The following is a 21550-nucleotide window of genomic DNA, read 5'->3' as shown; positions in this document are numbered from 1 at the left end:
CCTAACCCTAGCCCGAACCCTAACCCTAACCCTTCCCCAAAGCCTGACCCTCACCCGTCCCCTAATCCTAAGCCGTACGCTAACACTAACACACGCCCTCACACGTACACTCCCCCTAAAGCGTTGCCGTACCCTCACCTGGACCCTAAACCGTCCCCGTCCCCTAACCCTAACCCTAGCCCGAACCCTAACCCTAACCCTTCCCCGAAGCCTGACCCTCACCCGTCCCCTAATCCTAACCCGTACGCTAACACTAACCCGCGCCCTCACACGCACGCTCCCACTAAAGCGTTGCCGTACCCTCACCTGGACCCTAAACCGTCCCCGTCCCCTAACCCTAACCCTAGCCCGAACCCTAACCCTAACCCTTCCCCGAAGCCTGACCCTCACCCATCCCCTAATCCTAACACGTACGCTAACACTAACCCGCGCCCTCACACGCACGCTCCCCCTAAAGCGTTGCCGTACCCTCACCTGGACCCTAAACCGTCCCCGTCCCCTAACCCTAACCCTAGCCCGAACCCTAACCCTAACCCTTCCCCGAAGCCTGACCCTCACCCGTCCCCTAATCCTAAACCGTACGCTAACACTAACCCGTGCCCTCACACGCACGCTCCCCCTAAAGCGTTGCCGTACCCTCACCTGGACCCTAAACCGTCCCCGTCCCCTAACCCTAACCTTAGCCCGAACCCTAACCCTAACCCTAACCCTTCCCCGAAGCCTGACCCTCACCCGTCCCCTAATCCTAACCCGTACGCTAACACTAAGCCGCGCCCTCACACGCACGCTCCTCCTAAAGCGTTGCCGTACCCTCACCTGGACCCTAAACCGTCCCCGTCCCCTAACACTAACCCTAGCCCGAACCCTAACCCTAACCCTTCCCCGAAGCCTGACCCTCACCCGTCCCCTAATCCTAACCCGTACGCTAACACTAACCCGCGCCCTCACATGCACGCTCCCCCTAAAGCGTTGCCGTACCCTCACCTGGACCCGAAACCGTCCCCGTCCCCTAACCCTAACCCTAGCCCGAACCCTAACCCTAACCCTTCCCCGAAGCCTGACCCTCACCCGTCCCCTAATCCTAAACCGTACGCTAACACTAACCCGCGCCCTCACACGCACGCTCCCCCTAAAGCGTTGCCGTACCCTCACCTGGACCCTAAACCGTCCCCGTCCCCTAACCCTAACCCTAGCCCGAACCCTAACCCTAACCCTTCCCCAAAGCCTGACCCTCACCCGTCCCCTAATCCTAACCCGTACGCTAACACTAACCCGCGCCCTCACACGCACGCTCCCCCTAAAGCGTTGCCGTACCCTCACCTGGACCCTAAACCGTCCCCGTCCCCTAACCCTAACCCTAGCCCGAACTCTAACCCTAACCCTTCCCCGAAGCCTGGCCCTCACCCGTCCCCTAATCCTAACCCGTACGCTAACACTAACCCGCGCCCTCACATGCACGCTCCCCCTAAAGCGTTGCCGTACCCTCACCTGGACCCTAAACCGTCCCCGTCCCCTAACCCTAACCCTAGCCCGAACCCTAACCCTAACCCTTCCCCGAAGCCTGACCCTCACCCGTCCCCTAATCCTAACCCGTACGCTAACACTAACCCGCGCCCTCACACGCACGCTCCCCCTAAAGCGTTGCCGTACCCTCACCTGGACTCTAAACCGTCCCCATCCCCTAACCCTAACCCTAGCCCGAACCCTAACCCTAACCCTTCCCCGAAGCCTGACCCTCACCCGTCCCCTAATCCTAACCCGTACGCTAACACTAAGCCGCGCCCTCACACGCACGCTCCCCCTAAAGCGTTGCCGTACCCTCACCTGAACCCTAAACCGTCCCCGTCCCCTAACCCTAACCCTAGCCCGAACCCTAACCCTAACCCTTCCCCGAAGCCTGACCCTCACCCGTCCCCTAATCCTAACCCGTACGCTAACACTAACCCGCGCCCTCACATGCACGCTCCCCCTAAAGCGTTGCCGTACCCTCACCTGGACCCGAAACCATCCCCGTCCCCTAACCCTAACCCTAGCCCGAACCCTAACCCTAACCCTTCCCCGAAGCCTGACCCTCACCCGTCCCCTAATCCTAACCCGTACGCTAACACTAACCCGTGCCCTCACACGCACGCTCCCCCTAAAGCGTTGCCGTACCCTCACCTGGACCCTAAACCGTCCCCGTCCCCTAACCCTAACCCTAGCCCGAACCCTAACCCTAACCCTTCCCCGAAGCCTGACCCTCACCCGTCCCCTAATCCTAACCCGTACGCTAACACTAACACACGCCCTCACACGTACACTCCCCCTAAAGCGTTGCCGTACCCTCACCTGGACCCTAAACCGTCCCCGTCCCCTAACCCTAACCCTAGCCCGAACCCTAACCCTAACCCTTCCCCGAAGCCTGACCCTCACCCGTCCCCTAATCCTAACCCGTACGCTAACACTAACCCGCGCCCTCACACGCACGCTCCCCCTAAAGCGTTGCCGTACCCTCACCTGGACCCTAAACCGTCCCCGTCCCCTAACCCTAACCCTAGCCCGAACCCTAACCCTAACCCTTCCCCGAAGCCTGACCCTCACCCGTCCCCTAATCCTAACCCGTACGCTAACACTAACCCGCGCCCTCACATGCACGCTCCCCCTAAAGCGTTGCCGTACCCTCACCTGGACCCTAAACCGTCCCCGTCCCCTAACCCTAACCCTAGCTCGAACCCTAACCCTAACCCTTCCCCGAAGCCTGACCCTCACCCGTCCCCTAATCCTAACCCGTACGCTAACACTAACCCGCGCCCTCACATGCACGCTCCCCCTAAATCGTTGCCGTACCCTCACCTGGACCCGAAACCGTCCCCGTCCCCTAACCCTAACCCTAGCCCGAACCCTAACCCTAACCCTTCCCCGAAGCCTGACCCTCACCCGTCCCCTAATCCTAACCCGTACGCTAACACTAACCCGCGCCCTCACACGCACGCTCCCCCTAAAGCGTTGCCGTACCCTCACCTGGACCCTAAACCGTCCCCGTCCCCTAACCCTAACCCTAGCCCGAACCCTAACCCTAAACCTTCCCCAAAGCCTGACCCTCACCCGTCCCCTAATCCTAACCCGTACGCTAACACTAACCCGCGCCCTCACACGCACACTCCCCCTAAAGCGTTGCCGTACCCTCACCTGGACCCTAAACCGTCCCCGTCCCCTAACCCTAACCCTAGCCCGAACCCTAACCCTAACCCTTCCCCGAAGCCTGACCCTCACCCATCCCCTAATCCTAACCCGTACGCTAACACTAACCCGCGCCCTCACACGCACGCTCCCCCTAAAGCATTGCCGTACCCTCACCTGGACCCTAAACCGTCCCCGTCCCCTAACCCTAACCTTAGCCCGAACCCTAACCCTAACCCTAACCCTTCCCCGAAGCCTGACCCTCACCCGTCCCCTAATCCTAACCCGTACGCTAACACTAACCCGCGCCCTCACACGCACGCTCCCCCTAAAGCGTTGCCGTACCCTCACCTGGACCCTAAACCGTCCCCGTCCCCTAACCCTAACCTTAGCCCGAACCCTAACCCTAAACCTAACCCTTCCCCGAAGCCTGAACCTCACCCGTCCCCTAATCCTAACCCGTACGCTAACACTAACTCGCGCCCTCACACACACGCTCCCCCTAAAGCGTTGCCGTACCCTCACCTGGACCCTAAACCGTCCCCGTCCCCTAACCCTAACCCTAGCCCGAACCCTAACCCTAACCCTTCCCCGAAGCCTGACCCTCACCCGTCCCCTAATCCTAAGCCGTACGCTAACACTAACCCGCGCCCTCACACGCACGCTCCCCCTAAAGCGTTGCCGTACCCTCACCTGGACCCTAAACCGTCCCCGTCCCCTAACCCTAACCTTAGCCCGAACCCTAACCCTAACCCTAACCCTTCCCCGAAGCCTGAACCTCACCCGTCCCCTAATCCTAACCCGTACGCTAACACTAACTCGCGCCCTCACACACACGCTCCCCCTAAAGCGTTGCCGTACCCTCACCTGGACCCTAAACCGTCCCCGTCCCCTAACCCTAACCCTAGCCCGAACCCTAACCCTAACCCTTCCCCGAAGCCTGACCCTCACCCGTCCCCTAATCCTAAGCCGTACGCTAACACTAACCCGCGCCCTCACACGCACGCTCCCCCTAAAGCGTTGCCGTACCCTCACCTGGACCCTAAACCGTCCCCGTCCCCTAACCCTAACCCTAGCCTGAACCCTAACACTAACCCTTCCCCGAAGCCTGACCCTCACCTGTCCCCTAATCCTAACCCGTACGCTAACACTAACCCGCGCCCTCACACGCACGCTCCCCCTAAAGCGTTGCCGTACCCTCACCTGGACCCTAAACCGTCCCCGTCCCCTAACCCTAACCCTAGCCCGAACCCTAACCCTAACCCTTCCCCAAAGCCTGACCCTCACCCGTCCCCTAATCCTAACCCGTACGCTAACACTAACCCGCACCCTCACACGCACGCTCCCCCTAAAGCGTTGCCGTACCCTCACCTGGACCCAAACCGTCCCCGTCCCCTAACCCTAACCCAAGCCCGAACCCTAACCCTAACCCTTCCCCGAAGCCTGACACTCACCCGTCCCCTAATCCTAACCCGTACGCTAACACTAACCCGCGCCCTCACACGCACGCTTCCCCTAAAGCGTTGCCGTACCCTCACCTGGACCCTAAACCGTCCCCGTCCCCTAACCCTAACCCTAGCCCGAACCCTAACCCTAACCCTTCCGCGAAGCCTGACACTCACCCGTCCCCTAATCCTAACCCGTACGCTAACACTAACCCGCGCCCTCACACGCACGCTCCCCCTAAAGCGTTGCCGTACCCTCACCTGGACCCTGAACCGTCCCCGTCCCCTAAACCTAACCCTAGCCCGAACCCTAACCCTAACCCTTCCCCGAAGCCTGACCCTCACCCGTACCCTAATCCTAACCCGTACGCTAACACTAACCCGCGCCCTCACACGCACGCTCCCCCTAAAGCGTTGCCGTACCCTCACCTGGACCCGAAACCGTCCCCGTCCCTTAACCCTTACCCTAGCCCGAACCCTAACCCTAACCCTTCCCCGAAGCCTGACCCTCACCCGTCCCCTAATCCTAACCCGTACGCTAACACTAACCCGCGCCCTCACACGCACGCTCCCCCTAAAGCGTTGCCGTACCCTCACCTGGACCCTAAACCGTCCCCGTCCCCTAACCCTAACCCTAGCCCGAACCCTAACCCTAACCCTTCCCCGAAGCCTGACCCTCACCCGTCCCCTAATCCTAAGCCGTACGCTAACACTAACCCGCGCCCTCACACGCACGCTCCCCCTAAAGCGTTGCCGTACCCTCACCTGGACCCTAAACCGTCCCCGTCCCCTAACCCTAACCCTAGCCCGAACCCTAACCCTAACCTTTCCCCGAAGCCAGACCCTCACCCATCCCCTAATCCTAACCCGTACGCTAACACTAACCCGCGCCCTCACACGCACGCTCCCCCTAAAGCGTTGCCGTACCCTCACCTGGACCCTAAACCGTCCCCGTCCCCTAACCCTAACCCTAGCCCGAACCCTAACCCTAACCCTTCCCCGAAGCCTGACCCTCACCCGTCCCCTAATCCTAACCCGTACGCTAACACTAACCCGCGCCCTCACACGCACGCTCCCCCTAAAGCGTTGCCGTACCCTCACCTGGACCCGAAACCGTCCCCGTCCCCTAACCCTAACCCTAGCCCGAACCCTAACCCTAACCCTTCCCCGAAGCCTGACCCTCACCCGTCCCCTAATCCTAACCCGTACGCTAACACTAACCAGCGCCCTCACACGCACGCTCCCCCTAAATCGTTGCCGTACCCTCACCTGGACCCTAAACCGTCCCCGTCCCCTAACCCTAACCCTAGCCCGAACCCTAACCCTAACCCTTCCCCGAAGCCTGACCCTCACCCGTCCCCTAATCCTAACCCGTACGCTAACACTAAGCCGCGCCCTCACACGCACGCTCCCCCTAAAGCGTTGCCGTACCCTCACCTGGACCCTAAACCGTCCCCATCCCCTAACCCTAACCCTAGCCCGAACCCTAACCCTAACCCTTCCCCGAAGCCTGACCCTCACCCGTCCCCTAATCCTAACCCGTACGCTAACACTAACCCGCGCCCTCACATGCACGCTCCCCGTAAAGCGTTGCCGTACCCTCAGCTGGACCCGAAACCGTCCCCGTCCCCTAACCCTAACCCTAGCCCGAACCCTAACCCTAACCCTTCCCCGAAGCCTGACCCTCACCCGTCCCCTAATCCTAACCCGTACGCTAACACTAACCCGCGCCCTCACACGCACGCTCCCCCTAAAGCGTTGCCGTACCCTCACCTGGACCCTAAACCGTCCCCGTCCCCTAACCCTAACCCTAGCCCGAACCCTAACCCTAACCCTTCCCCGAAGCCTGACCCTCACCCGTCCCCTAATCCTAATCCGTACGCTAACACTAACCCGCGCCCTCACACGCACGCTCCCCCTAAAGCGTTGCCGTACCCTCACCTGGACCCGAAACCGTCCCCGTCCCCTAACCCTAACCCTAGCCCGAACCCTAACCCTAACCCTTCCCCGAAGCCTGACCCTCACCCGTCCCCTAATCCTAAGCGTACGCTAACACTAACCCGCGCCCTCACACGCACGCTCCCCCTAAAGCGTTGCCGTACCCTCACCTGGACCCTAAACCGTCCCCGTCCCCTAACCCTAACCCTAGCCCGAACCCTAACCCTAACCCTTCCCCGAAGCCTGACCCTCACCCGTCCCCTAATCCTAACCCGTACGCTAACACTAACCCGCGCCCTCACACGCACGCTCCCCCTAAAGTGTTGCCGTACCCTCACCTGGACCCTAAACTGTCCCCGACCCCTAACCCTAACCCTAGCCCAAACCCTAACCCTAACCCTTCCCCGAAGCCTGACCCTCACCCTTCCCCTAATCCTAACCCGTACGCTAACACTAACCCACGCCCTCACACGCACGCTCCCCCTAAAGCGTTGCCGTACCCTCACTTGGACCCTAAACCGTCCCCGACCCCTAACCCTAACCCTAGCCCGAACCCTAACCCTAACCCTTCCCCGAAGCCTGACCCTCACCCGTCCCCTAATCCTAAGCGGTACGATAAAACTAACACGCGCCCTCACACGCACGCTCCCCCTAAAGCGTTGCCGTACCCTCTCCTGGACCCTAAACCTTCCCCGTACCCTAACCCTAACCCTAGCCCGAACCCTAACCCTATCCCTTCCCCGAAGCCTGACCCTCACCCGTCCCCTAATCCTAACCCGTACGCTAACACTAACGCGTGCCCTCACACGCACGCTCCCCCTAAAGCATTGCCGTACCCTCACCTGGACCCGAAACCGTCCCCGTCCCCTAACCCTAACCCTAGCCCGAACCCTAACCCTAACCCTTCCCCGAAGCCTGACCCTCACCCGTCCCCTAATCCTAACCCGTACGCTAACACTAACCCGCGCCCTCACACGCACGCTCCCCCTAAAGCGTTGCCGTACCCTCACCTGGACCCTAAACCGTCCCCGTCCCCTAACCCTAACCCTAGCCCGAACCCTAACCCTAACCCTTCCCCGAAGCCTGACCCTCACCCGTCCCCTAATCCTAACCCGTACGCTAACACTAACCCGCGCCCTCACACGCACGCTCCCCCTAAAGCGTTGCCGTACCCTCACCTGGACCCTAAACCTTCCCCGTCCCCTAACCCTAACCGTAGCCCGAACCCTAACCCTAACCCTTCCCCGAAGCCTGACCCTCACCCGTCCCCTAATCCTAACCCGTACGCTAACACTAACCCGCGCCCTCACACGCACGCTCCCCCTAAAGCGTTGCCGTACCCTCACCTGAACCCTAAACCGTAACCGTCCCCTAACCCTAACCCTAGCCCGAACCCTAACCCTAACCCTTCCCCGAAGCCTGACCCTCACCCGTCCCCTAATCCTAAGCCGTATGCTAACACTAACCCGCGCCCTCACACGCACGCTCCCCCTAAAGCGTTGCCGTACCCTCACCTGGACCCGAAACCGTCCCCGTCCCCTAACCCTAACCCTAGCCCGAACCCTAACCCTAACCCTTCCCCGAAGCCTGACCCTCACCCGTCCCTTAATCCTAACCCGTACGCTAACAGTAACCCGCGCCCTCACACGTACGCTGCCCCTAAAGCGTTGCCGTACCCTCACCTGGACCCTAAACCGTCCCCGTCCCCTAACCCTAACCCTAGCCCGAACCCTAACCCTAACCTTCTCCGATGCCTGACCCTCACCTGTTCCCTAATCCTAACCCGTACGCTAACACTAACCCACGTCCTCACACGCACGCTCCCCCTAAAGCGTTGCCGTACCCTCACCTGGACCCTAAACCGTCCCCGTCCCTTAACTCCTACCCTAGCCCGAACCCTAACCCTAAACCTTCCCCGAAGCCTGACCCTCACCCGTCCCCTAATCCTAACCCGTACGCTAACACTAACCCGCGCCCTCACACGCACACTCCCCCTAAAGCGTTGCCGTACCCTCACCTGGACCCTAAACCTTCCCCATCCCCTAACCCTAACCCTAGCCCGAACCCTAACCCTAACCCTTCCCCGAAGCCTGACCCTCACCCGTCCCCTAATCCTAACCCGTACGCTAACACTAACCCGCGCCCTCACACGCACGCTCCCCCTAAAGCGTTGCCGTACCCTCACCTGGACCCTAAACCGTCCCCGTCCCCTAACCCTAACCCTAGCCCGAACCCTAACCCTAACCCTTCCCCGAAGCCTGACCCTCACCCGTCCCCTAATCCTAACCCGTACGCTAACACTAACACGCGCCCTCACACGCACGCTCCCCCTAAAGCGTTGCCGTACCCTCACCTGGACCCTAAACCGTCCCCATCCCCTAACCCTAACCCTAGCCCGAACCCTAACCCTAACCCTTCCCCGAAGCCTGACCCTCACCCGTCCCCTAATCCTAACCCGTACGCTAACACTAACCCGCGCCCTCACACGCACGCTCCCCCTAAAACGTTGCCGTACCCTCACCTGGACCCTAAACCGTCCCCGTCCCCTAACCCTAACCCTAGCCCGAACCCTAACCCTAACCCTTCCCAGAAGCCTGACCCTCACCCGTCCCCTAATCCAAACCCGTACGCTAACACTAACCCGTGCCCTCACACGCACGCTCCCCCTAAAGCGTTGCCGTACCCTCACCTGGACCCTAAACCGTCCCCGTCCCCTAACCCTAACCCTAGCCCGAACCCTAACCCTAACCCTTCCCCGAAGCCTGACCCTCACCCGTCCCCTAATCCTAACCCGTACGCTATCATTAACCCGCGCCCTCACACGCACGCTCCCCCTAAAACGTTGCCGTACCCTCACCTGGACCCGAAACCGTCCCCGTCCCCTAACCCTTACCCTAGCCCGAACCCTAACCCTAACCCTTCCCCGAAGCCTGACCCTCACCCGTCCCCTTATCCTAACCCGTACGCTAACACTAACCCGCGCCCTCACACGCACGCTCCCCCTAAAGCGTTGCCGTACCCTCACCTGGACCCTAAACCGTCCCCGTCCCCTAACCCTAACCCTAGCCCGAACCCTAACCCTAACCCTACCCCGAAGCCTGACCCTCACCCGTCCCCTAATCCTAACCCGTACGCTAACACTAACCCGCGCCCTCACACGCACGCTCCCCCTAAAGCGTTGCCGTACCCTCACCTGGACCCTAAACCGTCCCCGTCCCCTAACCCTAACCCTAGCCCGAACCCTAACGCTAACCCTTCCCAGAAGCCTGACCCTCACCCGTTCCCTAATCCTAAGCCGTACGCTAACACTAACCCGCGCCCTCACACGCACGCTCCCCCTAAAGCGTTGCCGTACCCTCACCTGGACCCTAAACCGTCCCCGTCCCCTAACCCTAACCCTAGCCCGAACCCTAACCCTAAACCTTCCCCGAAGCCTGACCCTCACCCGTCCCCTAATCCTAAGCCGCACGCTAACACTAACGCGCGCCCTCACACGCACGCTCCCCCTAAAGCGTTGCCGTACCCTCACTTGGACCCTAAACCGTCCCCGTCCCCTAACCCTAACCCTAGCCCGAACCCTAACCCTAACCCTTCCCCGAAGCCTGACCCTCACCCGTCCCCTAATCCTAACCCGTACGCTAACACTAACCTGCGCCCTCACATGCACGCTCCCCCTAAAGCGTTGCCGTACCCTCACCTGGACCCTAAACCGTCCCCGTCCCCTAACCCTAACCCTAGCCCGAACCCTAACCCTAACACTTCCCAGAAGCCTGACCCTCACCCGTCCCCTAATCCTAACCCGTACGCTAACACTAACCCGCGCCCTCACACGCACGCTCCCCCTAAAGCGTTGCCGTACCCTCACCTGGACCCGAAACCGTCCCCGTCCCCTAACCCTAACCCTAGCCCGAACCCTAACCCTAACCCTTCCCCGAAGCCTGACCCTCACCCGTCCCCTAATCCTAAGCCGCACGCTAACACTAACCCGCGCCCTCACACGCACGCTCCCCCTAAAGCGTTGCCGTACCCTCACCTGGACCCTAAACCGTCCCCGTACCCTAACCCTAACCCTAGCCCGAACCCTAACCCTAACCCTTCCCCGAAGCCTGACCCTCACCCGTCCCCTAATCCTAACCCGTACGCTAACACTAACACGCGCCCTCACACGCACGCTCCCCCTAAAGCGTTGCCGTACCCTCACCTGGACCCTAAACCGTCCCCATCCCCTAACCCTAACCCTAGCCCGAACCCTAACCCTAACCCTTCCCCGAAGCCTGACCCTCACCCGTCCCCTAATCCTAACCCGTACGCTAACACTAACCCGCGCCCTCACACGCACGCTCCCCCTAAAGCGTTGCCGTACCCTCACCTGGACCCTAAACCGTCCCCGTCCCCTAACCCTAACCCTAGCCCGAACCCTAACCCTAACCCTTCCCAGAAGCCTGACCCTCACCCGTCCCCTAATCCTAACCCGTACGCTAACACTAACCCGCCCCCTCACACGCACGCTCCCCCTAAAATGTTGCCGTACCCTCACCTGGACCCGAAACCGTCCCCGTCCCCTAACCCTAACCCTAGCCCGAACCCTAACCCTAACCCTTCCCCGAAGCCTGACCCTCACCCGTCTCCTAATCCTAACCCGTACGCTAACACTAACCCGCGCCCTCACACGCACGCTCCCCCTAAAGCGTTGCCGTACCCTCACCTGGACCCTAAACCGTCCCCGTCCCCTAACCCTAACCCTAGCCCGAACCCTAACCCTAACCCTTCCCCGAAGCCTGACCCTCACCCGTCCCCTAATCCTAACCCGTACGCTAACACTAACCCGCGCCCTCACACGCACGCTCCCCCTAAAGCGTTGCCGTACCCTCACCTGGACCCTAAACCGTCCCCGTTACCTAACCCTAACCCTAGCCCGAACCCTAACCCTAACCCTTCCCCGAAGCCTGAACCTCACCCGTCCCCTAATCCTAACCCGTACGCTAACACTAACCCGCGCCCTCACACGCACGCTCCCCCTAAAGCGTTGCCGTACCCTCACCTGGACCCTAAACCGTCCCCGTCCCCTAAGCCTAACCCTAGCCCGAACCCTAACCCTAACCCTTCCCCGAAGCCTGAACATCACCCGTCCCCTAATCCTAACCCGTATGCTAACACTAACCCGCGCCCTCACAAGCACGCTCCCCCTAAAGCGTTGCCGTACCCTCACCTGGACCCTAAACCGTCGCCGTCCCCTAACCCTAACCCTAGCCCGAACCCTAACCCTAACCCTTCCCCGAAGCCTGACCCTCACTCGTCCCCTAATCCTAACCCGTACGCTAACACTAACCCGCGCCCTCACACGCACGCTCCCCCTAAAGCGTTGCCGTACCCTCACCTGGACCCTAAACCGTCCCCGTCCCCTAACCCTAACCCTAGCCCGAACCCTAACCCTAACCCTTCCCCGAAGCCTGACCCTCACCCGTCCGCTAATCCTAACCCGTACGCTAACACTAACACGCGCCCTCACATGCACGCTCCCCCTAAAGCGTTGCCGTACCCTCACCTGGACCCTAAACCGTCCCCATCCCCTAACCCTAACCCTAGCCCGAACCCTAACCCTAACCCTTCCCCGAAGCCTGACCCTCACCCGTCCCCTAATCCTAACCCGTACGCTAACACTATCCCGCACCCTCACACACACGCTCCCCCTAAAGCGTTGCCGTACCCTCACCTGGACCCTAAACCGTCCCCGTCCCCTAACCCTAACCCTAGCCCAAACCCTAACCCTAACCCTTCCCCGAAGCCTGACCCTCACCCGTCCCCTAATCCTAAGCCGTACGCTAACACTAACCCGCGCCCTCACACGCACGCTCCCCCTAAAGCGTTGCCGTACACTCACCTGGACCCTAAACCGTCCCCGTCCCCTAAACCTAACCCTAGCTCGAACCCTAACCCTAACCCTTCCCCGAAGCCTGACCCTCACCCGTCCCCTAATCCTAAGCCGCACGCTAACACTAACGCGCGCCCTCACACGCACGCTCCCCCTAAAGCGTTGCCGTACCCTCACTTGGACCCTAAACCGTCCCCGTCCCCTAACCGTAACCCTAGCCCGAACCCTAACCCTAACCCTTCCCCGAAGCCTGACCCTCACCCGTCCCCTAATCCTAAGCCGTACGCTAACACTAACGCGCGCCCTCACACGCACGCTCCCCCTAAAGCGTTGCCGTACCCTCACCTGAACCCTAAACCATAACCGTCCCCTAACCTTAACCCTAGCCCGAACCCTAACCCTAACCCTTCCCCGAAGCCTGACCCTCACCCATCCCCTAATTCTAACCCGTACGCTAACACTAACCCGCGCCCTCACACGCACGCTCCCCCTAAAGCGTTGCCGTACCCTCACCTGGACCCGAAACCGTCCCCGTCCCCTAACCCTAACCCTAGCCCAAACCCTAACCCTAACCCTTCCCCGAAGCCTGACCCTCACCCATCCCCTAATCCTAACCCGTACGCTAACACTCACCCGTGCCATCACACGCACGCTCCCCCTAAAGCGTTGCCGTACCCTCACCTGGACCCTAAACCGTCCCCGTCCCCTAACCCTAACCCTAGCCCGAACCCTAACCCTAACCCTTCCCCGAAGCCTGACCCTCACCCGTCCCCTAATCCTAACACGTACGCTAACACTAACCCGCGCCCTCACACGCACGCTCCCCCTAAAGCGTTGCCGTACCCTCACCTGGACCCTAAACCTTCCCCGTCCCCTAACCCTAACCGTAGCCCGAACCCTAACCCTAACCCTTCCCCGAAGCCTGACCCTCACCCGTCCCCTAATCCTAAGCCGTACGCTAACACTAACCCGCGCCCTCACACGCACGCTCCCCCTAAAGTGTTGCCGTACCCTCACCTGAACCCTAAACCGTCCCCGTCCCCTAACCCTAACCCTAGCCCGAACCCTAACCCTAACCCTTCCCCGAAGCCTGACCCTCACCCGTCCCCTAATCCTAACCCGTACGCTAACACTAACCCGCGCCCTCACACGCACGCTCCCCCTAAAGCGTTGCCGTACCCTCACCTGGACCCTAAACCGTCCCCGTCCCCTAACCCTAACCCTAGCCCGAACCCTAACCCTAACCCTTCCCCGAAGCCTGACCCTCACCCGTCCCCTAATCCTAACCCGTACGCTAACACTAACCCGCGCCCTCACATGCACGCTCCCCCTAAAGCGTTGCCGTACCCTCACCTGGACCCTAAACCGTCCCCGTCCCCTAACCCTAACCCTAGCCCGAACCCTAACCCTAACCCTTCCCCGAAGCCTGACCCTCACCCGTCCCCTAATCCTAAGCCGCACGCTAACACTAACGCGCGCCCTCACACGCACGCTCCCCCTAAAGCGTTGCCGTACCCTCACTTGGACCCTAAACCGTCCCCGTCCCCTAACCCTAACCCTAGCCCGAACCCTAACCCTAACCCTTCCCCGAAGCCTGACCCTCACCCGTCCCCTAATCCTAACCCGTACGCTAACACTAACCCGCGCCCTCACATGCACGCTCCCCCTAAAGCATTGCCGTACCCTCACCTGGACCCTAAACCGTCCCAATCCCCTAACCCTAACCCTAGCCCGAACCCTAACCCTAACCCTTCCCAGAAGCCTGACCCTCACCCGTCCCCTAATCCTAACCCGTACGCTAACACTAACCCGCGCCCTCACACGCACGCTCCCCCTAAAGCGTTGCCGTACCCTCACCTGGACCCTAAACCGTCCCCGTCCCCTAACCCTAACCCTAGCCCGAACCCTAACCCTAAACCTTCCCCGAAGCCTGACCCTCACCCGTCCCCTAATCCTAACCCGTACGCTAACACTAACCCGCGCCCTCACACGCACGCTCCCCCTAAAACGTTGCCGTACCCTCACCTGGACCCGAAACCGTCCCCGTCCCCTAACCCTAACCCTAGCCCGAACCCTAACCCTAACCCTTCCCCGAAGCCTGACCCTCACCCGTCCCCTAATCCTAACCCGTACGCTAACACTAACCCGCGCCCTCACACGCACGCTCCCCCTAAAGCGTTGCCGTAGCCTCACCTGGACCCTAAACCGTCCCCGTCCCCTAACCCTAACCCTAGCCCGAACCCTAACCCTAACCCTTCCCCGAAGCCTGACCCTCACCCGTCCCCTAATCCTAACCCGTACGCTAACACTAACCCGCGCCCTCACACGCACGCTCCCCCTAAAGTGTTGCCGTACCCTCACCTGGACCCTAAACCGTCCCCGTCCCCTAAACCTAACCCTAGCCCGAACCCTAACCCTAACCCTTCCCCGAAGCCTGAACCTCACCCGTCCCCTAATCCTAACCCGTACGCTAACACTAACCCGCGCCTTCACACGCACGCTCCCCCTAAAGCGTTGCCGTACCCTCAACTGGACCCTAAACCGTCCCCGTCCCCTAACCCTAACCCTAGCCCGAACCCTAACCCAAACCCTTCCCCGAAGCCTGACCCTCTCCCGTCCCCTAATCCTAAGCCGCACGCTAACACTAACGCGCGCCCTCACACGCACGCTCCCCCTAAAGCGTTGCCGTACCCTCACCTGGACCCTAAACCTTCCCCATCCCCTAACCCTAACCCTAGCCCGAACCCTAACCCTAACCCTTCCCCGAAGCCTGACCCTCACTCGTCCCCTAATCCTAACCCGTACGCTAACACTAACCCACGCCCTCACACGCACGCTCCCCCTAAAGCGTTGCCGTACCCTCACCTGGACCCTAAACCGTCCCCGTCCCCTAACCCTAACCCTAGCCGGAACCCTAACCCTAACCCTTCCCCGAAGCCTGAGCCTCACCCGTCCCCTAATCCTAACCCGTACGCTAACACTAACACGCGCCCTCACACGCACGCTCCCCCTAAAGCTTTGCCGTACCCTCACCTGGACCCTAAACCGTCCCCATCTCCTAACCCTAACCCTAGCCCGAACCCTAACCCTAACCCTTCCCCGAAGCCTGACCCTCACCCGTCCCCTAATCCTAACCCGTACGCTAACACTAACCCGCACCCTCACACGCACGCTCCCCCTAAAGCGTTGCCGTACCCTCACCTGGACCCTAAACCGTCCCCGTCCCCTAACCCTAACCCTAGCCCAAACCCTAACCCTACCCCTTCCCTGAAGCCTGACCCTCAACCGTCCCCTAATCCTAAGCCGTACGCTAACACTAACCTGCGCCCTCACACGCACGCTCCCCCTAAAGCGTTGCCGTACACTCACCTGGACCCTAAACCGTCCCCGTCCCCTAACCCTAACCCTAGCCCGAAGCCTAACCCTAACCCTTCCCCGAAGCCTGACCCTCACCCGTCCCCTAATCCTAAGCCGCACGCTAACACTAACGCGCGCCCTCACACGCACGCTCCCCCTAAAGCGTTGCCGTACCCTCACTTGGACCCTAAACCGTCCCCGTCCCCTAACCGTAACCCTAGCCCGAACACTAACCCTAACCCTTACCCGAAGCCTGACCCTCACCCGTCCCCTAATCCTAAGCCGTACGCTAACACTAACGCGCGCCCTCACACGCACGCTCCCCCTAAAGCGTTGCCGTACCCTCTCCTGGACCCTAAACCGTCCCCGTCCCCTAACCCTAACCCTAGCCCGAACCCTAACCCTAACCCTTCCCCGAAGCCTGACCCTCACCCGTCCCCTAATCCTAACCCGTACGCTAACACTAACGCGTGCCCTCACACGCACGCTCCCCCTAAAGCGTTGCCGTACCCTCACCTGGACCCGAAACCGTCCCCGTCCCCTAACCCTAACCCTAGCCCGAACCCTAATCCTAACCCTTCCCCGAAGCCTGACCCTCACCCGTCCCGTAATCCTAACCCGTACGCTAACACTAACCCGCGCCCTCACACGCACGCTCCCCCTAAAGCGTTGCCGTACCCTCACCTGGACCCTAAACCGTCCCCGTCCCCTAACCCTAACCCTAGCCCGAACCCTAACCCTAACCCTTCCCCGAAGCCTGACCCTCACCCGTCCCCTAATCCTAACCCGTACGCTAACACTCACCCGTGCCCTCACACGCACGCTCCCCCTAAAGTGTTGCCGTACCCTCACCTGGACCCTAAACCGTCCCCGTCCCCTAACCCTAACCGTAGCCCGAACCCTAACCCTAACCCTTCCCCGAAGCCTGACCCTCACCCGTCCCCTAATCCTAAGCCGTACGCTAACACTAACCCGCGCCCTCACACGCACGCTCCCCCTAAAGCGTTGCCGTACCCTCACCTGAACCCTAAACCGTAACCGTCCCCTAACCTTAACCCTAGCCCGAACCCTAACCCTAACCCTTCCCCGAAGCCTGACCCTCACCCGTCCCCTAATTCTAACCCGTACGCTAACACTAACCCACGCCCTCACACGCACGCTCCCCGTAAAGCGTTGCCGTACCCTCACCTGGATCCGAAACCGTCCCCGTCCCCTAACCCTAACCCTAGCCCAAACCCTAACCCTAACCCTTCCCCGAAGCCTGACCCTCACCCATCCCCTAATCCTAACCCGTACGCTAACACTAACCCGGGCCCTCACACGCACGCTCCCCCTAAAGCGTTGCCGTACCCTCACCTGGACCCTAAACCGTCCCCGTCCCCTAACCCTAACCCTAGCCCAAACCCTAACCCTAACCCCTCCCCGAAGCCTGACCCTCACCCGTCCCCTAATCCTAACACGTACGCTAACACTAACCCGCGCCCTCACACGCACTCTCCCCCTAAAGCGTTGCCGTACCCTCACCTGGACCCTAAACCTTCCCCGTCCCCTAACCCTAACCGTAGCCCGAACCCTAACCCTAACCCTTCCCCGAAGCCTGACCCTCACCCGTCCCCTAATCCTAAGCCGTACGCTAACACTAACCCGCGCCCTCACACGCACGCTCCCCCTAAAGTGTTGCCGTACCCTCACCTGAACCCTAAACCGTCCCTGTCCCCTAACCCTAACCCTAGCCCGAACCCTAACCCTAACCCTTCCCCGAAGCCTGACCCTCACCCGTCCCCTAATCCTAACCCGTACGCTAACACTAACCCGCGCCCTCACACGCACGCTCCCCCTAAAGCGTTGCCGTACCCTCACCTGGACCCTAAACCGTCCCCGTCCCCTAACCCTAACCCTAGCCCGAACCCTAACCCTAACCCTTCCCCGAAGCCTGACCCTCACCCGTCCCCTAATCCTAACCCGTACGCTAACACTAACCCGCGCCCTCACATGCACGCTCCCCCTAAAGCGTTGCCGTACCCTCACCTGGACCCTAAACCATCCCCGTCCCCTAACCCTAACCCTAGCCCGAACCCTAACCCTAACCCTTCCCCGAAGCCTGACCCTCACCCGTCCCCTAATCCTAAGCCGTACGCTAACACTAACCCGCGCCCTCACACGCACGCTCCCCCTAAAGCGTTGCCGTACCCTCACTTGGACCCTAAACCGTCCCCGTCCCCTAACCCTAACCCTAGCCCGAACCCTAACCCTAACCCTTCCCCGAAGCCTGACCCTCACCCGTCCCCTAATCCTAACCCGTACGCTAACACTAACCCGCGCCCTCACATGCACGCTCCCCCTAAAGCGTTGCCGTACCCTCACCTGGGCCCTAAACCGTCCCCATCCCCTAACCCTAACCCTAGCCCGAACCCTAACCCTAACCCTTCCCAGAAGCCTGACCCTCACCCGTCCCCTAATCCTAACCCGTACGCTAACACTAACCCGCGCCCTCACACGCACGCTCCCCCTAAAGCGTTGCCGTACCCTCACCTGGACCCTAAACCGTCCCCGTCCCCTAACCCTAACCCTAGCCCGAACCCTAACCCTAACCCTTCCCCGAAGCCTGACCCTCACCCGTCCCCTAATCCTAACCCGTACGCTAACACTAACCCGCGCCCTCACACGCACGCTCCCCCTAAAACGTTGCCGTACCCTCACCTGGACCCGAAACCGTCCCCGTCCCCTAACCCTAACCCTAGCCCGAACCCTAACCCTAACCCTTCCCCGAAGCCTGACCCTCACCCGTCCCCTAATCCTAACCCGTACGCTAACACTAACCCGCGCCCTCACACGCACGCTCCCCCTAAAGCGTTGCCGTAGCCTCACCTGGACCCTAAACCGTCCCCGTCCCCTAACCCTAACCCTAGCCCGAACCCTAACCCTAACCCTTCCCCGAAGTCTGACCCTCACCCGTCCCCTAATCCTAACCCGTACGCTAACACTAACCCGCGCCCTCACACGCACGCTCCCCCTAAAGTGTTGCCGTACCCTCACCTGGACCCTAAACCGTCCCCGTCCCCTAACCCTAACCCTAGCCCGAACCCTAACCCTAACCCTTCCCCGAAGCCTGAACCTCACCCGTCCCCTAATCCTAACCCGTACGCTAACACTAACCCGCGCCTTCACACGCACGCTCCCCCTAAAGCGTTGCCGTACCCTCAAATGGACCCTAAACCGTCCCCGTCCCCTAACCCTAACCCTAGCCCGAACCCTAACCCTAACCCTTCCCCGAAGCCTGAACCTCACCCGTCCCCTAATCCTAACCCGTACGCTAACACTAACCTGCGCCCTCACACGCACGCTCCCCCTAAAGCGTTGCCGTACCCTCACCTGGACCCTAAACCGTCGCCGTCCCCTAACCCAAACCCTAGCCCGAACCCTAACCCTAACCCTTCCCCGAAGCCTGACCCTCACCCGTCCCCTAATCCTAAGCCGCACGCTAACACTAACGCGCGCCCTCACACGCACGCTCCCCCTAAAGCGTTGCCGTACCCTCACCTGGACCCTAAACCTTCCCCATCCCCTAACCCTAACCCTTGCCCGAACCCTAACCCTAACCCTTCCCCGAAGCCTGACCCTCACTCGTCCCCTAATCCTAACCCGTACGCTAACACTAACCCACGCCCTCACACGCACGCTCCCCCTAAAGCGTTGCCGTACCCTCACCTGGACCCTAAACCGTCCCCGTCCCCTAACCCTAACCCTAGCCGGAACCCTAACCCTAACCCTTCCCCGAAGCCTGACCCTCACCCGTCCCCTAATCCTAACCCGTACGCTAACACTAACACGCGCCCTCACACGCACGCTCCCCCTAAAGCTTTGCCGTACCCTCACCTGGACCCTAAACCGTCCCCATCTCCTAACCCTAACCCTAGCCCGAACCCTAACCCTAACCCTTCCCCGAAGCCTGACCCTCACCCGTCCCCTAATCCTAACCCGTACGCTAACACTAACCCGCACCCTCACACGCACGCTCCCCCTAAAGCGTTGCCGTACCCTCACCTGGACCCTAAACCGTCCCCGTCCCCTAACCCTAACCCTAGCCCAAACCCTAACCCTAACCCTAACCCTTCCCCGAAGCCTGACCCTCACCCGTCCCCTAATCCTAACCCGTACGCTAACACTAACCCGCGCCCTCACACGCACGCTCCCCCTAAAGCGTTGCCGTACCCTCACCTGGACCCTAAACCGTCCCCGTCCCCTAACCCTAACCCTAGCCGGAACCCTAACCCTAACCCTTCCCCGAAGCCTGACCCTCACCCGTCCCCTAATCCTAAGCCGCACGCTAACACTAACGCGCGCCCTCACACGCACGCTCCCCCTAAAGCGTTGCCGTACCCACACTTGGACCCTAAACCGTCCCCGTCCCCTAACCGTAACCCTAGCCCGAACCCTAACCCTACCCCTTCCCCGAAGCCTGACCCTCACCCGTCCCCTAATCCTAAGCCGTACGCTAACACTAACGCGCGCCCTCACACGCACGCTCCCCCTAAAGCGTTGCCGTACCCTCTCCTGGACCCTAAACCGTCCCCGTCCCCTAACCCTAACCCTAGCCCGAACCCTAACCCTAACCCTTCCCCGAAGCCTGACCCTCACCCGTCCCCTAATCCTAACGCGTACGCTAACACTAACCCGCGCCCTCACATGCACGCTCCCCCTAAAGCGTTGCCGTACCCTCACCTGGACCCTAAACCGTCCCCGTCCCCTAACCCTAACCCTAGCCCGAACCCTAACCCTAACCCTTCCCCGAAGCCTGACCCTCACCCGTCCCCTAATCCTAAGCCGTACGCTAACACTAACCCGCGCCCTCACACGCACGCTCCCCCTAAAGCGTTGCCGTACCCTCACTTGGACCCTAAACCGTCCCCGTCCCCTAACCCTAACCCTAGCCCGAACCCTAACCCTAACCCTTCCCCGAAGCCTGACCCTCACCCGTCCCCTAATCCTAACCCGTACGCTAACACTAACCCGCGCCCTCACATGCACGCTCCCCCTAAAGCGTTGCCGTACCCTCACCTGGACCCTAAACCGTCCCCATCCCCTAACCCTAACCCTAGCCCGAACCCTAACCCTAACCCTTCCCAGAAGCCTGACCCTCACCCGTCCCCTAATCCTAACCCGTACGCTAACACTAACCCGCGCCCTCACACGCACGCTCCCCCTAAAGCGTTGCCGTACCCTCACCTGGACCCTAAACCGTCCCCGTCCCCTAACCCTAACCCTAGCCCGAACCCTAACCCTAACCCTTCCCCGAAGCCTGACCCTCACCCGTCCCCTAATCCTAACCCGTACGCTAACACTAACCCGCGCCCTCACACTCACGCTCCCCCTAAAACGTTGCCGTACCCTCACCTGGACCCGAAACCGTCCCCGTCCCCTAACCCTAACCCTAGCCCGAACCCTAACCCTAACCCTTCCCCGAAGCCTGACCCTCACCCGTCCCCTAATCCTAACCCGTACGCTAACACTAACCCGCGCCCTCACACGCACGCTCCCCCTAAAGCGTTGCCGTAGCCTCACCTGGACCCTAAACCGTCCCCGTCCCCTAACCCTAACCCTAGCCCGAACCCTAACCCTAACCCTTCCCCGAAGTCTGACCCTCACCCGTCCCCTAATCCTAACCCGTACGCTAACACTAACCCGCGCCCTCACACGCACGCTCCCCCTAAAGTGTTGCCGTACCCTCACCTGGACCCTAAACCGTCCCCGTCCCCTAACCCTAACCCTAGCCCGAACC

Source organism: Stenella coeruleoalba, assembly GCF_951394435.1.
Source record: "Stenella coeruleoalba genome assembly, contig: scaffold_65, whole genome shotgun sequence".
Lineage (NCBI taxonomy): Eukaryota > Metazoa > Chordata > Mammalia > Artiodactyla > Delphinidae > Stenella > Stenella coeruleoalba.
The sequence above is the reverse complement of the archived record's forward strand: the minus strand, read 5'-3'. Positions refer to the sequence as shown.